The 27,330-nt window shown below is 38.9% G+C and overlaps 1 pseudogene; it reads left to right on the plus strand.

Annotated features, from left to right (window-relative positions):
- Positions 1 to 575: 575 nt before the first annotated feature.
- On the plus strand, positions 576 to 26,864 carry LOC112868186 (cleavage and polyadenylation specificity factor subunit 5-like; annotated as a pseudogene).
- Positions 26,865 to 27,330: the final 466 nt, after the last annotated feature.

A 27,330-nucleotide genomic window follows, 5' to 3' on the forward strand; every position in this document is an offset into this window, starting at 1 on the left:
AACATCTCCCCTACGATAAAATTTAGGTACAAATCTGCGAGCAGCTTCCCTCCCCCGCTTACTAAAAGAGCAATGAACATCAGGAAAGTTTTGTTGGTAGCTGGTGCTTCACATCCCTGGAGTTCCAGGGTGCAGTTGGAAACTGGCGTAGTGCATGGCGCCGAGGGAGTCGAGAGGCCAGCCCCTCCCACCGGGAGCAGGTGGCATGTTTCGGAACAGGGAACTCACCCAGGAGGCTTGCGTGTCCAGGGGCCTCAGAGCCGCGCACCTCCCCACTGCAGGGTCTGAGGCTCTCACACCAGGGAGGAACTGGGTGCCAGCGCGCATGCGTCCAGAAGGTCTGCGCACCACGTGCTCACTCACTCGCAGTTGCGCGCTGGAGAACCGCTTGGCTGAGGACCGGTGTGGCAGAACGTTCGTGCTGAGGTCGTGGAGGGGTGAAAGGGTAGGGAGCACCCCGCTTTCAGGGGTCTACCTCTCCTCTCAATCCGCTGTCACGTCGTCTCACAACCTCTTCCAACAATAGCTATACATTGTCCCTGAGTACGAAGAGAAAAACAGAACTCAAATCCAACATGAGTCCCTACAAGAAGGTTATGGTAACGTCAGCCCTGCTGAGGAAACACTTCTCAGAAAACCAATGCCGGGAGCCAACCTTACCCAGATCCAGCAGCAGTCCCTCCCTCTCCAGGTCACAGAGTGCAGTGCCCTCAGGGCTTCAGAGCAGGATCTAGGATGTGTGAACTGCAGCATTATTCCCAGGGCTTTATTCTGCAGCTGCTCTTCTAATCTAAAACATATGTGGCCTTCCTTTAAGTCTTTGCCACCCTGTTCCTAAGTCCTGGAACTCCTTTGCCATTTTTCTCCACCTGTCTACATCCTACCATCAGGAAGGTCCAGGTGAAGTTTGGCTAATAACCACTGGGAAGCTGTCCCAACTTAAACCCTAAGTGACATGTTTTCATCTCAATTCCTATAGCAACCACCTTTTGAATCATTCATTTGACGCCTACAGTATGCTTATTATTTTGAATTAAATCAGATAATGGATATGAAAATCCATTAAAACTAAAAAGGGATGACCTAGCATTTTCAAAGCATGTTTCACAATATAATAAATGTATAATATTAATAAATATTACATTTAATAAGGGTTGCCTAGTGAGTGTGAAGAACAAGCAAAACCACTGTGCATGAGGGTAGAAATCAGAATAGTGGTTTCCTGGGGGCAGGGCAGGTTAGGAGGAAGAGGATTCAGTGGCAAGAATCATGAGAAAGCTTTCTAGAGCGATACAAATTGAAAGAGCAGACGTAGGCCGGCTGACTAGTGACTATGTCCCCAACATGGCCACAGAAAGAAGCTGCTGCTCAAACCTCAGAACACGCCTCCTCCCCTTGAGTAACTTACGTTTTCTAAGAAAACAGGCTACCGATTGATGCATTCTTCCGAAGTCTGAGGTGGGAGGAAGGGGAGTGTGAGAGGCGTGGAAAGTGTGAGTAGGAGAGGGAGGGCTTCTCTCAGGTAGGGGCCAGAGGCAGGAGCCCTCAACCCTGTCCAGGCTTAGAATGACCTGGGAGCATTTTACCCCTCCCCAAACCAATTAATCAGAGTCTCTGGGGATGGTGTTTGGTGCTAGGTATTTATATAGCACAGCAAGGCTGACAGCTAATGGTTAATAGGTGACCAGTGAGAAACGTTCTGTATACACTGAGGCCAAACATGTTACAGATCCTCAGACACAGTGGTTCTTAAACTTCAGGTGCATCAGAATCTCTTGGAAGACTTGTTCAAACACAGATTGCTGAGCCCCACCCCGGGAGTTTCTGATTCAGTAGGTCTGTGACCACCAGGCCCAACATTTGCATTTTTTTTTTTTTTTTTAAAAGACTTAAGCTTTTTATTTTTTTTTAATTTTTTTTTCAACGTTTTTTTTATTTATTTTTGGGACAGAGAGAAACAGAGCATGAACGGGGGAGGGGCAGAGAGAGAGGGAGACACAGCATCGGAAACAGGCTCCAGGCTCCGAGCCATCAGCCCAGAGCCTGACGCGGGGCTCGAACTCACGGACCGCGAGATCGTGACCTGGCTGAAGTCCGACGCTTAACCGACTGCGCCACCCAGGCGCCCCCAACATTTGCATTTTTAACAAGTTCCAGGTGACACTGATAATTGCTGATCTGGGACCACACTTTGGCAGCCAATCGGCTGAGTCCACGATCCTTCCCCAGCCAATCGGCTAAGACCATGATCCCTATAAAACCATTGTGCTTTTGAAACTCCCTCTTTCTCCGGTATCTCACCGCTGCGTCGGTGCAGGTAGGGGATTGAGCTGGAGGTAGCTTGAATAAAGGCTCTTTGCTTTTGCATCGGACTCAGCTCCCTGGTGGTCTTTGGGGATCATGAATTCTGGGCATAACAGAAATATTCTAGATCGTTAGGGTTTCGGTTGCAGGAGAGTATCCACTGGTCAAAACTTAAACTCTGTATCTAAAAAGTGTATATGTTGCTATATGTAATTATATCTCAATAAAAGAGATAGTACAAAGATATTAAAAATATTAAATAGATATTTTTATCACAAAACTTCAAAAAGCTTCTATCCTGTTACTGCACATGAAAAATCTCCAAAAAGTGGATATAGCACCTTTTATCCATAGCACTCCTCATTTTTAAAGTGTTCTGAGATGGGTGTATTACATGGAAAGGTCTGTGCTATTATATGACATTTGTTTCTATTTTCTACTATTATATTAGATTCTCCAAGGCAAAGACAGGTTTTATGACTGTCTGTACCCACAATACCTGGCATTAGACCCTATAGACATGTGCCTTGTTGCTGCTATTGCTGAAAATGATGCAGATAAAGACAATACAAGATACTACAATAAACATAAGGGTAAGTAATTTGCCCCAGGTCACGGGATCAGGACCATAGCAACCTCAGCCCCAAGAGGTATGTGTGGATTCTCTTGTGACAGAGGCAGGATGAGGGGGGATATTTTAATGTGAAGGTTCTATTTAGTAGCTCTTAGATCTCATGAGGTGGCTGCATTCTCTACTCATTTAGCAGATCATGCTGCCACTTTCTGAGAATTTACTCACCTTTAAAACACCCATAAAACATTCTGGTGCTAGGCACTGGGGAATCCACAGTGAATAAAACACAGCATTTGCCCTCAAAAAGCTCATGGTCTTGTGGGGGAGAGTGTTAAAGAGATGACTTAAAATGCAGCGAAGTAGAAGCAAGTGCTGTATGAGCTCAGAACAAGAAATAACTCATTCAGCTCTGGGACGATTTGAGACACTGATATTTGCCAGTCAGACACAGTAGTGGAAGACATCCCAAGCTGAAAGAAGATAAAGGTAATAAGGTAATACATTTGGAAAGGACCTTACATGTCAAGTGACTATAACTAATATGCCTTATGATCTTATACAAGTTATTTATCGTTAGCTTTTTCATCCCTGAATAAATATAATAGTAGTTTAGATGTGTTTAGTGAAGCTGGAACACAGTTTCTTGGCATGGAGACATGGTTGGATGAACTGGGGCCAGGTTGCAAAGCTCTTATAGATCCAAGAACTGTAAAGGGGGTGTGGATTTTATCCCTCAGGATGATTTTAAGAAGAGTGGCATGACCACATATGTATATAGAATGTCACTTAAGCCCATACCACACAGAAAATTCTATACAGACTTGTGTTTTTTCAGTATCCCCCCGCCCCAGAGTGTTAGTCTTGTTTACCCAAACACATTCATTGTAACCTACATGAGGATAAGATCCTTATCTCACACTAAGGTCATAGAGTACCCTTAATGTGTATTTCTTGATTATCTCTTATACAATTATCTGACTTATTACTAGACATCTTAATAACATTTAGAAGGTTTAATACAATCATATGTTATAAAGCAGATGTAAGAAATCCTAGAGCACAGGATTTTGTATTTTACACATTTTATGGGAAGAAGCTTGTCTTCATTTTCCAAAAGCCTTGCATTCACCTCATACTTGCAAATAGCTGGGTGGGTATCTCTCCATATGTATGGAGAAGTCTCTGGATGGTAAATTAGGAGGCTGTTGATTGTAGAGGTCTATGTAGAATTAGGGTATAGAAGCTACTATGTGCAACAAATCCCAGCGGAAAACATTAGAAGGCAGGGAAAAAGAGACATGGTAAGAGACTGAAAGTAGAATAAAGGAAAAGAAATGGAAATGATAGAGGCAACCAGGCTACAGATCTATTCACTGGTGAGTCCAAACTCTTCTTTGGAGACCACTGGATTTAGTGGTTCAGAGGCAAAAGATGAATATAAATAAAGTGAGAAAAATCAATGATGACTTTGTAGACTACTGAAGCCTTGACTTGAGTGAGTTATTTTGTTGTCCTTTACTAATCTTTGCCCATAAGTAGAAACACACAACACAAACGCTTGGACCCAGTGTATCTCAGCCCCTCTTTGGGTTCACAAACCCTGGATACTGCCCTCTAGACCACACACTCCCTCTCCTCCTTCACGAAGATAAATTTTGCATCAGCCCAGCAGTCAGCCATCATCTATTCTCAGGGGAAGAGTATATAGCATGACCTCCCTTGAAATATTAGCTCTATTTACACGGGTTTGCGTGGACCACATTACTTATGAGTCACCAAGGGGAAACCGAGCCTCCAGTAGATAAAGCGATCAGCACAAACCTCTGTAAATAAATCTGAAATTTCAATGAAGGTCATGCCAAGCCTGATTTATTCCTCAGCACCCTATGAAATAATGTTGACCAGGTAAGTGGTTTTCATTTTTTTCCTCCATCCACATAAGGGAGAATGTTTTAGCTCTAAGGAGCTTGTCATGCATGTAACAATGAGCATCTGGCTAGAGAGATAATACACCCTGAAGGAAATAACCTTTTATTATTATATTAGGTTCTCAGTTCTGAAAGGCCAGGTCATATAGCAACAATTTGGTGTTGTTTTTAAATTTAATCTGGTGGTACAAGTTCTCATAACAAAACTTAATTGAGGAGCTATTGCTCTACAATAGAAACTATTTTTTATTCAATAAACAGAAATGGAGCGTCTACCTACAGGAATCACTGAGCAGAGCATGAGGTTAACCCGTATAAGGGAGATGAAGATAAATATGGCATGGCCGCTGAAGGCCTCCCTGTGTCTCCATTGAAAACCCCCAAATGTTCTCAGAAGTCAAGCAATGTCAATGGCATATTGACTAACCCATCAATTTGATAAGCAAATAATCATTCAATTAATTTATATTTATTGAACATTTTCTAAGGATAAGACTTTATCCTAAATATTGAGGTGGGGATAAGAAATAAAATGAAAGCATAAAAAAATTTGCCTTAGAAGTTTACAATACAGTTGAATCCTGTTACAAAAATAGTCATTCCAGTGAGAAAAAAAATAGACAATCAAATTAGGTGGGTTTTGTTTCATTTTTTTGTTTTGAGCTCAAGAACCACTTATCCTTTCTGAACTGAATTTCCTACTTTTCCATCTGTCCTATTGTATATAGCCCATATGTGTAGCAAAAGGACTTCAAGACCCCAAAGAATTGTCCTTTAAGCAGGAAAAAAATACATGATGACCCTAGAAGATCTTAAGTGAATTGTTGAAAAAAAAAACAAGAGAAAGTTCAGGAAGTCAAAGATAAGAACCAGACATTAATTAGTTCTTTAAAGAAGAAGATAAGATGCCAATAATGCTAGAAGTATGCATCACAATATGATTCTCCAGGTTTGGTAGGAATGTACAGAATGAATGGTAACAGCTTCTGCTTTCACTTCTGTCTCGAATCATGACAAAAGGTAACTTCAGTGTGTATGGGTGCCCTTAGAAACTGCAGCCTAGGAGAACAGGCTGTCCCTCTATCCAGTGTTAAAACACCAATCTCACTCATTCTAAGAAAACTTTCTTTGCTTCTCATTACAACTCTCATTTATAGGCAAACAATTGATAAATTACTCATAAGATACTTCTTTCTGTTTATAAAGCATCCTTTTCTTAAGGAGTCCATTGTATACCTAAGATTGAAAAATCTGGATTTCCTTACACTGACTCATTCTTACTTTAACTGATTTCCTCATCTTCACCCTCTCTTAAAATCTTCTCAGTTTTTCCAGTTTCACTTTTTTTCAAACAAATATTTCTTCCCTGGCAGCCTGGACTCACACCCTGTTGGAGAGAATGGCTCAGGTCTTTCTATCTGTGGTAACTCTGATCTCCAGTAAGGCATGAGCAACTGTTTTGGATAAAATACATATATGGTAATTTTGTTGGATTTTCAGTCTCTGCTTACAAAGGTTTCAGAACATTTGAACCGGGTAGGGCATTAGCAAAAACCTAAGGGCTGCTCTTTGTCATGCTGAGGTGCTCGCCTGTATCTTGTGCCTTTTTTTCCATTTGATCAGGCTTTATGTGTGCTTTGATCCCGGCAAAACATAACAAAGATATTTTTCAGTTGCAAAACTCCAACTATATATTCACTGAGGGCAAAGCTAAAACCGTCATTAGGCAACAATGATGCTTTGAAATTCTGGCTGTAGAATTTTGTGGAGCATATTCTCCTTCCCCTTTATGTGAATAAAACTCTTTATAATGCTTCGTATTCACGATGCCTCCTGGTTTCCCTGTAATGCAGCCCTGCTTTGTTATTCCCTCCTTGCTGCTAAAGAAAAAGAGGACAAGAGTGACTAAGTAACTTGCCCAAAGTTATTCACATGGATTAAAATGAGAATATTAAAACTATTATAAAGAATGCAATGAATGTCTTTGCAGTCCCTGGGTCTTCCTGTGGCATGCTAATATTGCCTGAAATGCACACTCTCCCTCAACTACCACCTGCCAGTTCAAATTGAATCCTTTAGGGGCTAGATCAGGTCCCACCTCCTCAAGGTCCACTTCTTCCAAATCAACCTTCTATGAGCTTCTCTCAGATTCACCAATGAATGCAGGATCAAGTTCTTGAGTCTATACTGTATTTCTGTCTATGCAATCCAAATTGGTAAAGTCTTAAGGATAGTAACATGTTTCCTACTTCTTTTGTACACCGTGATATTCATCCTACTTCGTGGCAACAATAGTAACAATAATTATTTCATTAGTTGACAGAAAGCATTAGATTAAAGCCAAAAAGAAAGCATGAACTCATGTTGCCATTAATAAGCTCTTGAAAAACCTGAACAAGCTAAGATTCAGTTTTTCAATCTATAAAATAAAAATGGTAAATAACATGCTTTCTGACAGTAATTAGAAAACTAAAATTCTATGATTCTGTCATTTTACTTGCACACATCCTTTGGGATGCTAGAAGGGGAACACATTTACCAGTCCTTTTCCTCCTGCTTCTAACTTTTATCTGTTATGTTCCTTCAACCCTGACCCAATTAGATCAGCATTTTTAGAAGTAGGGTGTAGACAGGTGTTACTGAATGAAGATACTGCTAGTCTATTTAACTGGACTATACTTTAAAACACGTATTTTAAAGTGACTAGAGTTTTTAAAAAGGAAGTTGAAATTGTATGTGAAAATGCTTAATAATTGAAGGAGGAAAAAATTTGTCACCGGTATTATTCATCCTCTGATGGACAACGCGTTCAATTTGACATTATGATATTTGAGTTTTAGTTCAACCCGTTATCTAATTAGGTATTTGATGAATTAAAATGGTCTCTAATATCCCTTCCGGGACCAACACTCTAGTATTTGAGAGGTCTGATGGGCCTCTCCTACCTCCCTTAAATAGCTCCATATCTAAGTTTCCAAGACCCTCCTTTCCCCCATGGTAGTGTTCTCTTTCTCCAAGACATGCCCTCCTAAAACAACTTCCAATGGGTGACCTATTCTACTGGCTTCCACCTATGTTAGTCTTACCCACATTTATCCCAGCTCTTTAGAAACCTGCTACTGCTTTAAATACCTGAGGCATGAAGCAAGCTCATGTTGTCCATTAACATGCATGGATGAGAATACAGGATCTCTTCGTAATCTGTCCAACATGGCAAAAGCAGCTCCTGTCAGATCAGAGGAAAAAGTGACCCATATTCCCTTGTCTGTTGACCAGTCTCCTCAATTTTCAGCAGGCACCTGCTTTTCATTATGATTTGATATTTTACAAATACCAAATGATACACCAGCATTAAAGAAACCAAGCTCACAGGACTTTTTGACAACAATTTTCAATCAGCTAAAACTCTCATCTTCCATATAAAAGTGACAACATGGCATAAAGAAAGTATTGGCAGAGACCCAAAGCAGGAAGTTACCTTAACTGGCCTCAGTTTCTTTATCTATAAAGTGGAGTGGTTGTGCATGCCCAAAATTACAGGAATTATCTAGTATCTTAAGGTAGATCGAGACAACAAGCTATCATGCAGCCATTCAAATCAAAAGTACATAAACTGTAATAAGATGGAAAAAAATCTAATTTAATGCTAAATAGTAGTAGAAAAATATTGTATTTTTACTTCAGTAACTATACAAATACATATGTGTATAAGTAAAAAAACACTACACAACAAGTGAGAATAACCATTTTAGAGTGGTAATGAGTGATTTATATGGATAACAGCTTGAATAATGGTGGACTCTTCAATTGACAGTATGGTAGTTAGAATGATTGCTCAAGTCTCATCCAGCAATGGAATTCTGTGATCCTTTTATAAATACATTCATGCCAGGGCACCTGGGTGGCTCAGTTGGTTAAGTGTCTGACTCTTCGTTTCAGCTCAGGTCATGATCTCACAGTTTATGGGTTCAGGCCCCACATCAGGCTCTGTGCTGACAGTGCAGAGCCTGCTTGGGATTCTCTCTCCCTCTCTCTCTGCCCTTCCCCTGCTCTCTCTTTCTCTGTCAGAATAAATAAATAAGCTTTAAATACATTCATGCCAACATGCTTAGCAAGTATAAATGGGGTAAGGAGCTTCTCATCAAGATAAAAGATATGTAAGTATTTTAAGTATGGAAAAAATGCCTTTATGAAAAAGGATGGCTGAAATAGACTCATTTATTTCTGTAGTTTCAAAACAAGGGGAGATCTTTTGACTCTCATTTCAAGTTTTCCTTTAGCCGAGGAAGGATTAGGCACCCATGGTTCCTTCTACATACTTTTTTTTTTTTTTTTACAGATAGCAATTACCACATTCCACAAGGACTATCTTTATGTCTAACTTTCCCAGGAAACTGTGACCCCGTGAAAATAAGAATGGGGCTTTATTAATTTTTGAGTCCTTCAGAACCCAATACAGTGCTTGGCATACAGACGGGCCAAATTAAATGTTGGCTTGAATGAACAAATGAGAGAAAAGGAGTAGTTAGCATTCTTCTCTTAAAAATAGATACTATAGCCACTCAGGAATTAGTGTTCCATCCCAGGACCAGTTGGCTGGGTTGTTGTTGTTTTTCTTCTTTTTGTTTGTTTCCCCCCCCCCCCAAGCCATCTTTACATACACAGCCCACTGGGCTATCTTCTTGTTGCCAAAAAAAAACTACAGTTTACTTCACAGACCCAAGGTTTGCCTGACCAGACTCATTAAATCTGATAGTGCTTATTGTTTTAGTCATAATTGCTAATAAACCACCTTTGCTCATATTGATTTATTTCTTACCTGTGCTCATCTTTGTAGAAGGTTTCTCCCAACCCCTTCACTCCCACAGTGAAGACCTTAAATATACTGGGGAGCATATTGGCTCTCTGATCTTCTTCAGAGAGAGAAACTATGTTTCCTAAGCATACTGATACACCATTCCTACAAGTCCTTCGGGGGTACCCAGGAAAGCAGTTCTAGACAGAAGTCCCTGTTGGTGTCTGGATACAGAGGCATATATAAAAATAACTTGTTTCTTTACTTGTCGATGTTGTTTATTTCACAACTGTTTTCTCATTATTCAGAATACTCCCCCTGTGTTCTCTGTCTTTAAAAGTTCCCTTGCTACTGGCTCCTTCTAGTCAACATTAAATATGCCTAAAATCTGTTCCATCCAGACATCTCCCTCTCTCTTACTTCGCCAGTCAGTACTTTAAAGTGTTGCCCACAACCATTGTCTTCACTTCCTCTCCCCTTCCAGCCCCTCCTTACCCCACTGCTCCAGTAAATCTATTCTTCCAAAGGTCAGTAGATACAGTACCCGGCCTCTCTGCAGTGGCGAACATTGTTTCCATTCTACTGAAACCCTTGTGCCCACTCTCCTTGGCTTCTTTGGAAACCCCATTCTTTGTTTTTTTGTTTTACCTCTCTAGCCATTTCTTCAACGACTTACATTCTTTTACTGCACTTTAAATATTTGGGTTGTGTTTTCATTTCCCTTCTCATTTTACTTTGTCTTCCTGGGAGAATTCATCTATTCCTATGACTCCAGAAGTTCCTGTGTGCTGATGATTTTCACAGTCCAGCCATATCCTTCTCCTGAGCTCCAGAATCATATAGTGAACACTTCCATTTGAACATCCTAGAGGCACTTCAAATTCAACATGTCAAAAAAATGAACTCATTATTCCACTTCCCCAAATATGCACCTCTTCCGTATTCATAATTTATCTCCATAAAAGATAAGATCATCTATCCACTTACCTGAGGCAGAAACCTGGTAGTCATCCCCACTTTTCTCCTTTTTTTTCCTTTTACCCTCCTCCCACTTCAATCACCAAATCCTGTGTTTTTCCTTCCTCTGTAACCCAAACCCATTCACTTCTCTCTATCTCCACTGCAAATACATTAATTCAGTTTACCATCTTTCTTCACCTAGACTATTTCCTTCATTCCACCCCTACCCTTAGAAGGTATAGTAGAATGAAATCTGAAATGATTCATTACTTTATTCTCATAGTCAAATTATTTTCATTAGCCTAAACATGTTTCAGTTCTATGTAGTTACTTTACCTTGATCTTCAGATTGCTTAGAGATTACAAATGAGGCTAGATGCTCAAGAACATCACAACAGTGTCTTTTTCCCTCTGCCATCCTTAATTTTGCAATTGGAATTTATCTTTTGTTTCATTCACAGTCTCATTTCCTTCATGGTATAAATCAACCAGAGCTCATAATGCAGAAAAGTGTTACAAGCACTTAGGTTACAATGCAGCCCATTTGCTTAGGTTATAATAATTAATGTGTGACTTGGGGTAAGATATTTAATATCCCTGGGTCTCATTCATACGAGGATATGAACAGTGTATCATAAAAGATTATTGTGAAGACAAGATTTGTTAATAGAAGTAAAAAGTTTAGGCCTGGCACATGGCAAACTCTCTTGGCCTTTCTCATTATTGTTTCAGTTGGCTTATTTCTTCTCCTTGCAATTTTCCTGAGCCTACTGCTCATACTCCACACCCAGTTGCCCTCTTTCTGTCACTAGGAACACCCTTTTAGGCATCCCTCCTTTTCTTCAGGCTAGCCTCACACCTGTACCCAAATGATGGCTTAATGACCTTCCCTTTAGAAGGGATGGAAGAAGAGCTCAAGAACAGGAGTGACTACCACAGTTACAGAGTAAGTGAATGGCAGAGATGGGACCAGATCCTTGTAGCTCATAGCTCATAATTTCTCTGGTCTCAGAGAAAAGGATGGCTGTCAAATGATGGCTCCATCCTGCCATGGTGTCTACAATTCCCATCATTAAAAAGACTTCCTAAAATATCCTGGAGAAACTTTCTCTTAGGAAGTCATTCCCACTATTTTCCTTCCATTCCACTTCTCTCTCTTTCATTCCACAAAGCACCTTATAATTATATCAGAACTTAGGGCAATTCATTAAAATTAGTTGTTTCTGTGTCTCCTCTCACCACCCCCCTCACCTCTCCACCCAGCCACCCAGTAGCTTGTGAGCTCTGTAAATGGAAGGACATCTCACTAATCTTTAAATTTCTAGTGCCCAGCATGGGGCCTATCTCATGGAAGATAATTCAATAAAAGTGTATTTTATGAATTAGTAAATATATGCTCTAACTGGGTCAAAGAACAAAGTATTTGAAAAATGGCAACATCCCAAGGGAATGTTTTAGATGATTTTACACAAGCCAGAATACATCAGAACTTTCATGAGTTTAAATCCAGGATAGCTGGTTTTCATGGCAGGACACTTTCATCTGCAAATAACAGGATACCCAACTAAAAGTGACTCAGATTTTAAGGGTACTATTTATTGCTTATTTCACAAGAAGTTCAGAGGTAAATAGTCACTCACCACCGGTGAACCAAAGGAGAGAGGGCAAGGGTGTGAAAAATCCACTTTCTCTTCTGTGAGGCATAAATTTGCCTTATCAGGTTTTTCCTCTCCTGTTTTTAAACTTCTGTGAAACTTCCTCCCCAAACCATTTTAATTTGCTTCTATTTTATGCCCATAGACCATCTTCCCAAGTAGATGTTAAGCTTGTCAAAGGGAAGAATAGTGTCTTCTGCATATTTGCATCTGTCACTGAGATAATTATTATGCACTGATAGGCACTTACAGCTTAGTCATTGTTTGAGTAATTAATTGATTCAAAGTTCTACTCATGTCCTGTACACAAAGGATTGCCACAAAGAACGATACATGTTCCCTATTATGGAACACAGGTTTGAAGTGGGGGGGGGGGGGGGGGGAGTGTCTTCACTTGCTTATCCAGAAAACGAACCCAAACTCACTTGCACTTTCTTGGTTCTCTGAAATGTTACTGCATGAGTTTCTGATAGGATTCATTTCAGATGAGTTCCTCAGAGTCATGCCCTTATACTGTCAACATTGCCACAATTTTGTCCGGATTGAGTTGAAGCTCTGTTGATTTAATCCAGAAATTTATTTCTGACAGACAGCTGGGTAGCATTTGTCACTGTGTTCTGAATCCAAAGTCAAAGAGATTGAGAGTCAGTGTCATCACAGTTTGGGTGGTAGTGAACCACAAACGTGGTTTATTTCCATCATAAATTGTTATTTGTTGCTTTTACAATGTACATAAAACCATAGGCTAAACAACGGGAATACTTTATACATTTTACAAACAAAGACGTGAACACTCTGGAAAGAGTACTATGTTTTGGTGTCCAAGTTTCAGTATTTTATTAAGAGGGCCTATTCTCTTTAATCTAGACTTTTTCCTCATTTATATCAGCCAATGGAGCAAAAAATAAATATATGTGCCATCAAAACTCACCCCCTTCCCTTTGCACATATTTAGCAGAGGACACCGTTCTTGGCCTCACATCTCACAGATTTCTCTGACAGCCTCAACAGGAGAGATATGTGAGACAATCCATAAAAAATGTAGGGCTGGTGTAGACATTCTGTCAATGAACAGACAAGTAATTCAGAGCCCCTGTTATAATTAAGCTTTCTATAATATTTGCCAACTAAAGTCAATTTGGAAGTAAAGTCCCCATGTGGAGAAGCCAGAAACTCTAAGTACATCCCCAAACAATTTTTTAAACTATTGGCTGTTTCCTAAACCATCACCATCACCACACATTATTTAGGGTGAAGTCTAGCCAAACATTTCTATTTTACTTCACTTGAAAGATGAATTAACTTGCATGAATCAAAAAAGGGGATTGCAACTTCTTAATTTCCCAAAACTCTGTGAGGTTGATGTCCATATGTAGGGTTAATCAACTGTTACAGCAAATGAATCCTGGATCAATCAACTTGAGATATATTCACTATGTGATTGATTATTTGTTTTGTACCTGGTTGTCCCTAAAGGATTTAAAGTAGAATTCAAAAGTGTACATAGTATAATACAGAGCACATACTGGAAATGGAACACAAATTTGTCTCCAAGCTTCCAAGAGAACTACAATAAAAAAAAGGGGGGGGGGGGAAGCTAGCAGTTACATCACTTAATGTTTGGAAGATAAAACCCAAGCCAGGTTCACGGAAGAAATTGATTCTTCTGGTACTAAGAACAGAGTCCTCACAGAAAAACCCTGTCATGCAGCGAACATCTTTTTTAAAAAACACATTCACATTATGAAAGCATTAATGGTTTTCATAAGACTATTTCCTAGAAAGCCTCTCAGTGTGCTCATTGACATGACACTAAAGTTCAACACAGTGATAGCATTTTCTGTGGTACTGCCATTACTTGTGTAGATAAGTTAAGCAATAGAACAGGAAATTAGCAAGTAACATTTGTTTATCATCTACCAGGGTAGCCTGCTGAGTCATTTGCATTATATTTTAGAGGTGGGCAATAAAAATTAAAGAGATCTTTCTTTTTAAAAAAAATACTCTAAAATTAGGGGACAGATGGGCTGTTACTTAGAGTGCTCTGGCTTTTTGAAAATCTTCCTAAGATTTCTTGGACCCAGAAGCTGTACCTATCTAAGCACCCTGAAGTAAAGATATAATTATTTAGAAACTTTGGCGGGGGGGGGGGGGGGAGAAAAAACCCAAAAACCTGTTTTCACTAAAATGGCAGTTGTGTCTAAATTTATATAGTCTGGCTATGTCATCGACCAAATCACTACATAGTTTTTTTAAATTTCTATTCCCTCTGCCAATACATTAGCTTCTCCCAGGGCATCAATTACTGCAAGCGATTTTTTGGAAAGTATTCAAAGGCAGCTACCCTAGCAGTTCAGTGAACTGTAGCCATCCCCCAATGCAATCTGTTATTTCTACAACCCCTACATGTGTACTAAATTTCACCAAAATCTATCAAATATACAGAAGATATTCCTCTTTGATAAGTTTGCTCAGCTTCCATTTTGTCTCAAGATGAATGACTGTGTTAAAAATAAGAAATAAAGAGACATCTTGATATCCCATCATAAGGTATACAATTTCAGCAAAATAGGTCAATGTAGAACAAAGCCATATTAAAACAAAAAGTTTCCGGAGGGTTGAAAGAGAGCAACTACTCCAGCAGAAAGAGAAACCCCATGAACTACCTACTGATAGAACGGCACACCTTTTATTAAAACTTTAATGAGATTGTGCACTCAAAGCTCTCTGGACTCAAGCTACCTTTCCTTACTGTGTAAGAGCCCATATTCCCCTCTCTGTAACCTACACACACCCCTTACTATTCTCAGGGAAAAATGCCTGTTGGAGAGTGTATTTTCCAAGAGGGCTGCAGCAATGTCTCCTATCTCATGTGTTTTTCTGCAGAATGTATTCTTCTTGCCCCTGAAAGGTGAAGTCTATTCTCCACCCCCCTTGAATCTGGATGAACCCTTTGAAAGTTTTGATTGATAGAATAGGTCAAAGTGATGTCGTGATTCTTCTTGTCATAATCCTTAACTGAGCCATCAAGTTCCAACTCCTGCCTCTTGCAGCTTCTGTAAGAAGTCTATGCTACTCTGATAGATAGGCTCTTGGAGGGTACTGAGACACAAATGCCAGCCTTTTGGACTTCCAGTTCAATTGAGCCTTCAGATGATCTGGTCCAGCTATTCTCTGAAGACAACTGCTTTAGATACCCTAACAAAAACTCCTTAGGAGAGCCTGGTTACCCCACAGAACCACGACAGAAAACAAGAAGTTGTTTTTTAAACCACTAAGTTTGGGAATGCTTCAGAATAAGTCAAACTCCCTAAATATCCTTTCTCTCATATCTGTTCCAAATGCTTGAAATTCTTTTTTTTTTTAAGAGATAGAGAGCAAGAGCAGGGAGAGACAGAGAGAGAGACAGAGAGAGAGAGAGAGAGAGAGAGAGAGACCCAAGCAAGCTCCACACTGAGCATGGGACCGATGTGAAGCTAAATACAACACCCCTGGGATGATGACCTGAGCCAAAATCAAGAGTTGGATGCTCAACCAACTGAGCCACCCAAGCACACCACCAACTGCTTGGAATTTTATTCCTCCTTATTTTTGCCTTTTAAAAATTTCACTCATGGGGTGCCTGGGTGACTCAGTCGGTTCAGCATCTGACTTCGGCTCAGGTCATGATCTCACAGTTCCTGGTTCAAGTGCTATGTCAGGCTCTGTGCTGACAGCTCAGAGCCTGGAGCCTGCTTCAGATTATGTGTCTCCCTTGCTTCCTGCCTCTTCCCCCACTCATACTCTGTCTCTCAAAAATGAATAAATGTTAAATGTTTTTAATAAAAATAAAATAAAAAATGAAAAATAAATAAAAATCCCACTCATCAAAAGTTGGCTAATTCACTCCCTCTACCTAACACTAACTTCTCTTTCCATTCTAGGCTCATAATAATTTTTCCATATCTGTATTCTATGAGTTTCCACTATCATAGGATATAGAATACACACTCTTCATTCATGGATTCATTCATTCCAGAGTATTTATTGAGTGTCTCCTATGTTCCAGGAAAAAGTGAATGCAATGCAGTGCCCAACTTAAAAGAAATTAATGACTGAAGGGGTGACAGATATAGACAAAATGGAGGCTCGGTGATTGTGGAGCTTCATAGAAACACTGAGAACGGATGGCAGGAAGGCAAGGAGTTAGAAAATACATGAGCTCCGCTTGAAGAGAAAAGGAAGGATGTTCCCTATAAAAAGGACCACATACACAAACAAACTTCCCAGTCGTGAGAGGCAATATGGTACTTCTGGGAAGCTACCAGTGCTTCGGTATTACCTAGATGCAAACCAGAAATTTTAGAGTGGCTAGAAGACTGAAGAAAAAGGGCATATATTAGAGACAGATTACAGACAGCCTCCTGTACCATGGTAAAGAACTGGGATTTTGCCCCCACAAAGACCCTAAAGAGAGCCTTAAGAGTGGCAAGGTGAATGCCAGGGTCAGATCAGAGCTATAATTTATTTTCTTGGCATATATATGGAGGGTAAGACAAGAGGAGAGCAAGTCTGGAAACAGAGTTCAATTAAGAATCTGTGGTAATAGTACATCCTAGAGATGGCAAGAAATTGCCCAAGGGCAGTGGCCGTGATCATGGGAAAGAGAATTAGTCTAATCCAGCTCCTGCACTTGTAAGAAGGAAAAAAAACTAAAACCTCGGAAGGGCAAGAGGTTTCCCCTATGTTCTAACAACAAATCGGGAAATGTTGACATTAAATTCAAGTTAACTGATTCCTCACTTTCTCCATTATATTAAAATGATATTTCCAACCTCCTAGATTATTTTCTCTTTAATAAAGTGATCAAGTACTCCATTTTTATATTTATATCTTTATATTTTTCATAACATGTAGTGCTGACCCTTATATATAGGGAGTGCTTGAAAGTATTTGCTGACTTTAACTGATGCTTAATTCACATTCTGGTGGCGTAGTATATTCATGTATACCATACTACTGTTATTAATATTCTTTTCAAAAAAAAGTTATGAATGTGTAGCAAGTTGTAAAGACATTGTTCTGATATAAAGAGCGGAAATTTGGGTAGCAACAATGTGTCATGGTATTTTTTTTTTTTATTTGAGAGAGAGAGAGCATTAGCAGGGGAGAGGAGCAGAGGTAGAGGGTCTGGGGAGAAAATCTTAAGCAGGCTCCCTGCTCAGCACGGAGTATGACTCCATGCTTGATCCCATGACCCCGGGTTCATGACCTGAGCCAAAATCAAGATTCGGGTGCTCCACTGACTGAGCCACCCAGGCATCCCATGTAATGGTATTTTTAAGAAAAGTATTTACTCATGCACGCTTTCCCCTTCTGTAAATATGAATCCTATTCCTCTGCTAAAGACCAGCTTAGCACCAACTTCAGAGAGGTCTCCCCTGATCCCCCAAACTCACAGCTATCTGCAAGTAATCATGTCTTCTCAAGCTTCCATGATACCAAACATTTAGAGTACTTTAGAACTTTATCAATTATTTCTCATATTTTTCTAAGATTGTTTTATAAATGTTGACCTTGTTTTCTCAGGGCAGTGAACACACTTGCTTCTCCTTTTCATTGCATATGGTAAGGAAACAGAACATAGTTATAAATACTTGACCAGGCAGTTTATAGGAGTCTTGAGCTTGCCCTTGCCCTTACTATATTTATAAACAAAGACACATTAAATAATTATAAAATAGCATTTAAAGGAAATAGGCATGATGGCAAAATGAGGAAAAAATATTGAATAAGTTAATATAGTATTTTCTTGTACTTATAGTCTAGTTAACTAAATGATAATAAAGTCTTTTGTCTAAGCTGTTTCATAAGCATTATGTCCTTTACCTTAGAAAAATATATATTAAGGAACACAGTAATTAAAACATATTGGAGCTATATATAAAGGATTGAATTACCAACTTTATTCTAATCAGTCAAGGCAGACTTCAGAAGTAATTGTGTGCTAACATGAAGTTTTGTAGAGTGAAATGATGTTATTTTACTTGGTCTTTGTCTATGAGATCTATAAAGAACGATGTCTCTCCAAGGGAATACACAGGATCTTGAAGATGTCAGAAGATGATTGCAAACCTCATGTAGATGGGGCGCCTGGGTGGCGCAGTCGGTTAAGCGTCCGACTTCAGCCAGGTCACGATCTCGCGGTCCGTGAGTTCGAGCCCCGCGTCAGGCTCTGGGCTGATGGCTCAGAGCCTGGAGCCTGTTTCCGATTCTGTGTCGCCCTCTCTCTGCCCCTCCCCTGTTCATGCTCTGTCTCTCTCTGTCCCCCCCCCAAAAAATAAATAAAAAACGTTAAAAAAAAAAAAACTCATGTAGAATTCTGAAATGTAACTAAAAGTAAAATGAAGACAAAGATGATTTTCTCCAGTACCCTGAATCTAGAAGAAAATCATTGCATCATTTTCAGCAAATAAATTAATTTTGATTTCTTATAAAGGGACTGCTATAGAACATGTAGGAGTCAGCCAGTTCCATTGTCTTCCTCCTTTTCCTCACATACTCACTCATGGTGACTAACAAAATGAGCCAATAATTATTTTTCCCCTTGCAAGTTCTTCTCTGCATAGAGTGGGAGCTCATCTAGCTAACCACTGGGGATGGCCAAAACCAACAAATAAGATAGAAGAGGCAGAAGACTGGATAGATCACAGAGGTATGTCATAGGTCTTTTAATATAACAATATTTTTAATTTTTTTTTCCAACGTTTATTTATTTTTGGGACAGAGAGAGACAGAGCATGAACGGGCAAGGGGCAGAGAGAGAGGGGGACACAGAATCGGAAACAGGCTCCAGGCTCTGAGCCATCAGCCCAGAGCCCGACGCGGGGCTCAAACTCACGGACCGCGAGATCGTGACCTGGCTGAAGTCGGACGCCTAACCGACTGCGCCACCCAGGCACCCCAATATAACAATATTTTTAAATAATAGATCATGTTATAGTTCCATGGGCTCCTTTGCTACCACGAAAACAAGGATTGCCTCTTGTGCACAGAGTCCAATAAAAATCAGGTAGTAGATTTCCAGTACATGAAATATACTCTACTACATTTTTCCATGTTTTTTAATTCAATTTTTATGGGCCTCTGTGGCTGAAGGAACTATGGCTAAAGGAACAGGGTGTGCTGGGTATTTTAACACAGGCTGATATATGCTCACAGAATTACAGCGATGGAATGGACCATGAGAATCAATTTGTCCAATCTCCCTCATTTCATAGGAAATTGAGGTCTGGAGCAGTTCTTTGCAACTATGTACATATGATGACAACAGAGAAAGTGGACACGTTTTTATGCAACAATAGGATTATCTGTAAAGGCCAATCATAGCTAAAGGCAACCATCTGGGGGCACCTCAGGTCTGCTTGGCCACCAAGAAGGCTACGGGATCATTATCTCAGCACATCTATAACCCATTCACAGTACTTCAGGTTGCTAAGGTACACATCAAGGGGGAGCTCTGGTCTAGAGTACATATGCTCAAACAGCAGATTTATAAGAGTAACATCTGAATTTCTAATTCTCCATAAGGTACTTGTATTGTCTTGGCCAATTGGCCAGGGGCAATGGTTAGAAGTAGGATGGTCCACACTAGAGTTGACGTGATACAAATCATGGTTGTAAGAAATTTCTAGCTATCTTACATATACTTAATGTCTCTACTTTTCAGATCCTTCCAAGATCTCTGGTCTTAGAAAATGGAAATGTAAATCATTGCTCTATCCCACTCTTCCCTCCCCACTCAATAAGGTTTATAGTAACTAAACAGAGTTGTGATTTTTAGAATAGAAGAAATATTAATGTGAATAACTGCTACAAGTTCCATACATGCATGGGCACACACACATGCACACATGCACGCACGCAAGCACTGATGGAAGTCTATTCTGAAACAATTAAAATCCTATGATGTTGCATGGCTCTCACTTTAATTTTTAAAAATTCATTTCAATGTACCATTTTCTTTAGCACTTAGGCAGAGGCAGGCTGCTTCCTGGGTCTGTGGGTTGTCGAATCTCCACCTCAGTAGCCTTCCCTAGCTAGTCTCAGAAACCTTAAAGGGCATCTAAACTATTTATGAACTTTGTGCTTCATCTGATTAAAACCTATATGAACCATTCTTTATTATTTTATATGGCGCTTGCGGCAGTGCCAAAATCAAAAACACCAAGGTAACTGGGCAGTGGTGTTACTAGCATTCTGTTCATTAGCCCTTCTTCTCCATCATAACTGTTTCCACAATGAGTTCTTAGCTCTGAAAGAGACAGGGAGAAAATACACCTGCTTATGAAATGTTTTCTTGTATACTGCATGCTTGAGAATGTAACAAGATCCTTGTCATTCCATTAAAAATTACTACTTTAGTACATTCCAGGTTGAAAACAAATGACTACAGAATGATTTTTCTAAACATTTGGAAACCTTGCTTTTTAAACAACTCCACTTCTGTTTCACAGAAAAGGCCTCAACTATTTATTCATTTCATTTGACTACTTTTTAATCTCAGTTTTTATGAGGACACTAATGACCCTCACAGATTGTTACCCTCCAGTGAAATAACAGAGCTTTGGCAGTGGCTGGATTCCAGTTGAAGAGTTCTGAAACTCACTGTAAATCTTCCTGTTTTGTTGTTCTTCAAACTAGGCTTTGCCATCTGCCTTATGAATTGAATTTTTGTTGCAGTATTTCACATGGTCTAAAATATGGTTATTGCCATCCATAAACTGAGGTTCCTGGAGAGTATTAATTAAGTCCAAAATATTGCACCAATGTGCACAGTGAAATACAACACAAATGTCATGGCGTGACCATCATTATAACCCTCTTTGCATTCCATGATGGCTCCTCTCTCAAAAACCCGGAGACAATTTGGTTGTAGCAGCCAATGAAGTTAAATCTGAAGACTTAAATTCAGGTGTATGAGATAAATTGAAACAGATCTTATTGCTCCCAAACACTCTCTTGGAAATAATGGCATCTTGACATTTTATCAGTCACTCAAGCGGTCATTCTCAGCAGTATCAGCCGGAGCTTGAAGGATAGAGCTGTAAAGAAAGGACTGTCAGCCATAAACATTCCTCAAAACCATGAAAACCACAAATGAGAGCTTAAGTAATGGAGGACGCAATACCCTTGATATTTCAACAATTACCTGCAACAACAGGCTTTGTTCAGAACCGTGGTCATTTTTTCAAAAGCTTTACTTGTCAGGCCCAGACTGGGGTAACTAGAAACAGAAAAGAGAAGAGGGAGGAGAGAAAAGGTGGATCTGACATCCTTAGGTTAAAAAGTGAACTTAAGTTCACTGCATATTTAAACTTATGAGAATTTTTCAGCAGCAACAAACTACAAAAAAAAAAAAAAGAATAAAAATAAAACTACTGAAGATTGAACCAAGGACATTAATATTATTAAGCTTGTGATGAAGCTTTGAGATCATTAGAAAGGCATTTACACTGCTCAGCTGTTTCCTGTGTGGCCATTCCTGATGTCAAATTATAGAAGAGAAAAATAGCAGGGAATGCATTGCAGGGAAGAGAAGGTAGTAATGGATAAGAATGTAAGTATGGGAAGGCAAAATGAATTTAACTTCATTATACCTCGGGAACATATCACTGTGTTGTGGAAGAAGAAAGACTAATTTTAAATGGAGTTGGTGCTATTATCTTGGCAATTGGGACCCAAGAAAACTAAATGAAATTGAGTATACACCACAACCGAGTCACCCAAACTCAAGAGACAGCAAACGTGGAAAGGTTAAATGTCCTAGAAATTGCATTTGTGGAGTTTCTCAACACAAGAGATTAATGGTTACTCAAAGCAATGGATAAATATTAGCTGAAGACCATTAGCGGAGGAAAACACATCAGTGCATCACAGTTCTCAGGGCTTATCAGATCAATTTTAAATAGGTTTATCTTGGACTTTTCTAACATTTAATGAGGAACAAATTGTTTTGTTTTGTTTTGTTTTTCTGTTTCCTCTACCCATGTTGACTTTTTGATATTACCTAGGAGAGAACAATTAAAATAAATGGGTCTGTGACAAAGTGTTAATTTGCTTGTCTCTGAAGCAATTGGAAAAGGGTCATTTTATGATTGTTTCCTCCTATTACACAGTTTATCATAAGTATTTAGATTGACTAGCAGATTCTTTAGATGCGAAAAGAGTTTGAATGGTCATTTGGCTGTTTCCACAGATTTCATATAGCACCTACCTAAACAATCTCAGACTAATGAGAATCTGCCTACTTTTCGGTAGCTCTCCGTTCATGTTAATCAAACTGTCAGTCAGTTCTCTTTATGTTTAACAACAACAAATGAAAACAAACACAAAATATATATTATTATCTATCTGGTGCCCATCACTGGGCTAAGTGTGAGGGGAATTTTAAAAAATAAATAAAGCCCAAATCCTTATCTTAAGAAGTTTAGCATCTAGTAAACCTAATTCACTCATATGAATATAAGTCCATTTCTTTTGTTTCTAGGAAAAATAGGGGGGAAAGTGCAATTATTTTACCAATAGCCTCTTGAATGCATACAAGAAATACTTAAGTCCAAAGCTTCCTGATTAGGCATTAACAAACCACTTGGAGGAAACCAGAGAATAGTACCTAAAGATTGTAAAGCTTGAATATCAGCTTTACAACTTGGGGTTCTGTGCAATCAGCTCTTCTTTGTCTCTTAGTCCAGGTTTACTTGGTTCCCCCACCAACTACGTGGCCTGCTTGATCATTCCTTGTGAAATCACAAAGACTTCTGTATATGAATTTGCCTCTTAAATTTTACTGTACTCTTGTTTGTTTTTACTTTATTTTTCTATGGTTACACTCCCAAATTCAATAAGGACTTTGCAAGACCTATCTAAATCTTTTGATAAGCAGCAAATAAAGCAACACAAATGTTCAAACAAATGGTTCAATTTTGAAGTAGCAGGTGACATTTCTGCTCCCTTCAATGAACCATGCATTTCATCTTTATTAAAAGAATCTCTCCTTTTATTCTATGTCAGTAGCTCATAATAAGGCATCAGTAGAGTAGTTCATAAGCACTACTATGCTATGGCTTGGCTGACCTGTGAAACAACTTCCCATGATCCCAATATTTCTCTTTGTGAACACTACACCCAGATAGGACCTGCAATGTCACAATAAACGAAATAGCACAGAAGACCATGTACACTTTTCATATACTGAGGACTATCCAAAGCTGCAAATCTGAATACATTTGTTGTCTGAAAGCAAAGTTCATGAGTAAAGGAAGCTTTGAGAAGATTATTTCATGAGAGAACAAAAGACAAGTCTCCTCTAGTGATCAGAAAAGAGAAAAAGTGTGCATAATTTTGCGTGTTAAAAAGTTAAAAAGAGAGCAAAAATCTCACATAACTTCTAGGTCATATTTTGCTTTTAATAAACATTTTTCTGTCTAGAGTCTTCAAAAGAGTGACCAATATCTATCCTACCCTTTCAGCTAGAACATAAATGCCCTTCGTCCTGCTCATAACCAAACCAAAACAAAACAAACCTATGAAAAGCAACAGTTGTTCTAAAAATTGCTTGGAGCCCAATTATAATAATTGTTATTATTTTTTATTATTTTAAAAAAGAAGAGAAATGCATATCTAAAGGGCAATGCAGTTAGCAGGAAAGATGACAGAAACTAACCTGGAAAGGTAGGAATCCAATAAGAAAGGTAGACGGCAAGAAGTATTTTGAGACAGAAAAGGAATTTAGCTACTGTCTATCAACCCTCACCCAAACACAAAGGACCAATGGACAGGGCCTCCAACTCTACGGTATTTCTGGGCTCACCCAAGCAACAGGTTAAGTGAAGAGACCATCTTGTTTCTCTATTTCCTTCCCCACTTCATGTCTATACCTATTTTTCTTTCTTATTTATCTATTCAGCCAGACAAGTATGAATGAACCAACTTTTAAATTTCCTATAGGAGTAGCAAAGATGCAGGATTCTGTCTTTATGCTTAAGGAAATTTGCCTGTAGATGGGGAGTGAAAATTTATATTTGTATTAATAAGTAACTAAAAAATAAGTAACTGAAAATATAAGTCCTTGATTCTTCCAAAAGAATTTGATAATTAAGAAGTTCTACAGAGTGTCTAGCTTTACAAAGAAGGGCCAAGACCTGAATTTAGAAACAGGAACAGACAACAGCTGAATTTTTTTGCATAAGAAAATGAGGGAAGATACTGGATTTTGTTGGGATGGGGGTAGAGAATGAAGGAGAAGGAAAAAAAGAGAGAATCGTCCAGCAATTTACACAAGTGGGAGAAGGACTTTTAATGAGAGACACTGTAATATTTGATTATAAGATTTTGCTTTGCCAGGATATAGACTCCATTTCTCTCCTCAAACTTTCAGTAAAGTCTGCAAAATGCAAAAAACAAAAGCAAACAAAAAACTGGTATTTTTGTGTAAATGAGAAAAATGGAATAAGACCCATGCTTAGATAGAGGCCACAGTGGAAACAAACAAAGAGAAAACATAAAAGATGGTAAATCTGGAATTCAGAGAAGGCAAGAAGCTGGAGCCAGATACTGACCTTGATGATAGAACCTGCCTTCAAAAGGCTGAAAATCTTGAGAAAGGCAGGGAACAGGAATACAGGCCAACCTAGATTTTAAGAAAGGAGACCAAAGCTGACATCTGGGTTCTCCATGTAACTAGTCACATGAGGCTACCATATGTCTGTGTCAAATATGTAATAAATACCAGAACGTGCTAGAGAGAAAGTAGAAATAAAAGCAGGCAGAGAGTCAGGAAAGGATTTTAGAAAAAGTAGAGTTCAAAGCCTAAGCTTTGACCTGATCTCCCTTGCTAATGTAAAATATGACCACTTCGTTATAATGTTAACGCAATGTCATTTGGTAAGCTGTGTGTTGGCTTCAAAGGTTTTGTGAAGATACCCAAAGCCCATAGGGACTGGTCATATGTAACCCAAATTTTAAAAAAACTGAAGAAAATAAAATTTCTTCAAAGGATCTCCCAGGAGAGTTCTAGTTTTCTTTAATCTTTTCAGCTAGGGTCTAATGCTAGTAGTGTCTTTCCTATGAATTCTCAACATAGGAAATATAAAGAATGCAAACTTAGAATCCCACTTGCTTCTTATGTGACAAGAGGAATAGCATAGTTGTCACATGTCTTTGAACTCACTTCTGACATGTCTAATGGTGTGACCCTGAGAAAGTCATCTGACTTGTCTGAGCTCCAGTATTACCATCTGTAAAGTAAGAATGAAGGCAGCTACTTCATAATGTCATTAAGAGAATTACGAGACCTCATAGGTAATACACTTAGCACAGTACCTAACACACAGTAAATATTCAATAAACTGAAATCTTTATTTCTATAAATAGGAGTTCCTATCATAAGCCACTCCAATGTAAAATTATTTTCTTTTAGATGTATATTCATTCATTTTTACAAATATTTGAACTCAATTGTATTATGTAGATGTTAAAGGAACTACCAAAAACGTAATTTTTCCACCTTCTAAAAATTTGCCATACACACCACATAATATTCTTTAATACAAACAAATGTCATTAAATGCCAAAGGGAGTAAATAGCATATACCACAGTATAGAGATTTCACTGTGTCTCTGAAAAAAAAAGGAAAGATTATCAGGAAAAAAAATATTTTCAGATCAGCAGAAAAAAATGTATTGCTCATGCCAACTTAGTAGCTATTTAATTCAATATTTTGACACTGTTACTGGGTCAGGCAAAGGTCCATCAATAAATCAATAAATATTTAATGAGCATCTACTATAATCAAAGATTATTGATGCTCTAGGGTTAATGGTGGTGGCACTGCTGAGCAGAATGCAGAATACCACTGCCAGCACAGGGAAAGTTTCTGGGCCTCTCCCTTTCAGCTCACCACCAGCTTGAGATTACCAGCATGTTCATGGTGATACCTAACTGCAGACTGCTGGCTACAAAAGGAGAGGAGCGGGCAAAAAGGGGTGGGGTGTCAACCAGTTTGGCAACAAGTACATCTAGCCAACCAAGCCCCTCCCCCTGGGGTGCCCCATCCACCTGGACCCTCTTACTAATTATACTTTTGGTATAAAAGAGTACCTCTATGAGAACGATAGCTTTGTTGTAGCTAGGTTTCATTGCATGGGCAAGGAATTTGATAAACTTAGAAAGAGGAGGGTCATAGAAGGGGTTCTGATTATGCATGAGTATTGGCTGGCCCATGCATTACTGCTACAGCTAGGAACAACTTTCTTCAAATTACCAAATGAAGTGTTAAACTTAACCCAGGAGAAGAGGTTGAAAGACTAAAATGCTTAATGGCAGAGATACCAAGCCCTGTAGGTCATTGATGACTGCATTGGTAACTGGCAGAAACCAAATTTTGAATCTCATCAATATCCAGACCTTTCTGCACATATTACACAACCTAAGGAGCGTAAGAATTTGTTTTTGGTTCAGCTTCAAGAAGAAACCTTATATGCTGTCCCTAAAACTGCAGCTGGTAGCTGCACCATTGTTTGAACTGTATGATGATGCCCTGGGATAAAGACCCATCATTTCTAGTCTCCCTTGGCTTTGGGGCAGGTTCAATTTTATATACAACTGAATTTCTGAATGATGGAGAAAGTTGCTCTGTGAGCACAGCTGTACACAGTATAGAATAAACATGGTAGAAGAAGTGTTTTGGGTTTTTGTTTTGTTTCATCTTTTTCCCAATCCCTAAAATGCCAGCTACTATCCACTGTTTGAATAGTAAAGTTAATATAAAAAACTAGACAGTGGTGTAACCAGATGTGAAAATATTTAACTTTTTGTTCTGTATTTTTTGTATATTAAAGAAAGTGGACTCCAAAAATTTTTTTTTCTAGCATACCATATCCTCTTTAGGTATCAATGTATTATATAAACCTTAACCAAATCTTATGATAAATACACTATAGTCATGACTGTGCTTGTGCTACATCTCATCCTTATGCTAGCCTTTTACTCTGGTATTTTATTCTGATATATTAGGACCAATCAGCAATCTCAAAATGCTCAACAGTATGTGGCTTCTCTTTCTTTTCTTTCCT

This window comes from Puma concolor, chromosome D3, assembly GCF_028749965.1.
Source record: "Puma concolor isolate L17-30 chromosome D3, mPumCon1.1.hap2, whole genome shotgun sequence".
NCBI lineage: Eukaryota > Metazoa > Chordata > Mammalia > Carnivora > Felidae > Puma > Puma concolor.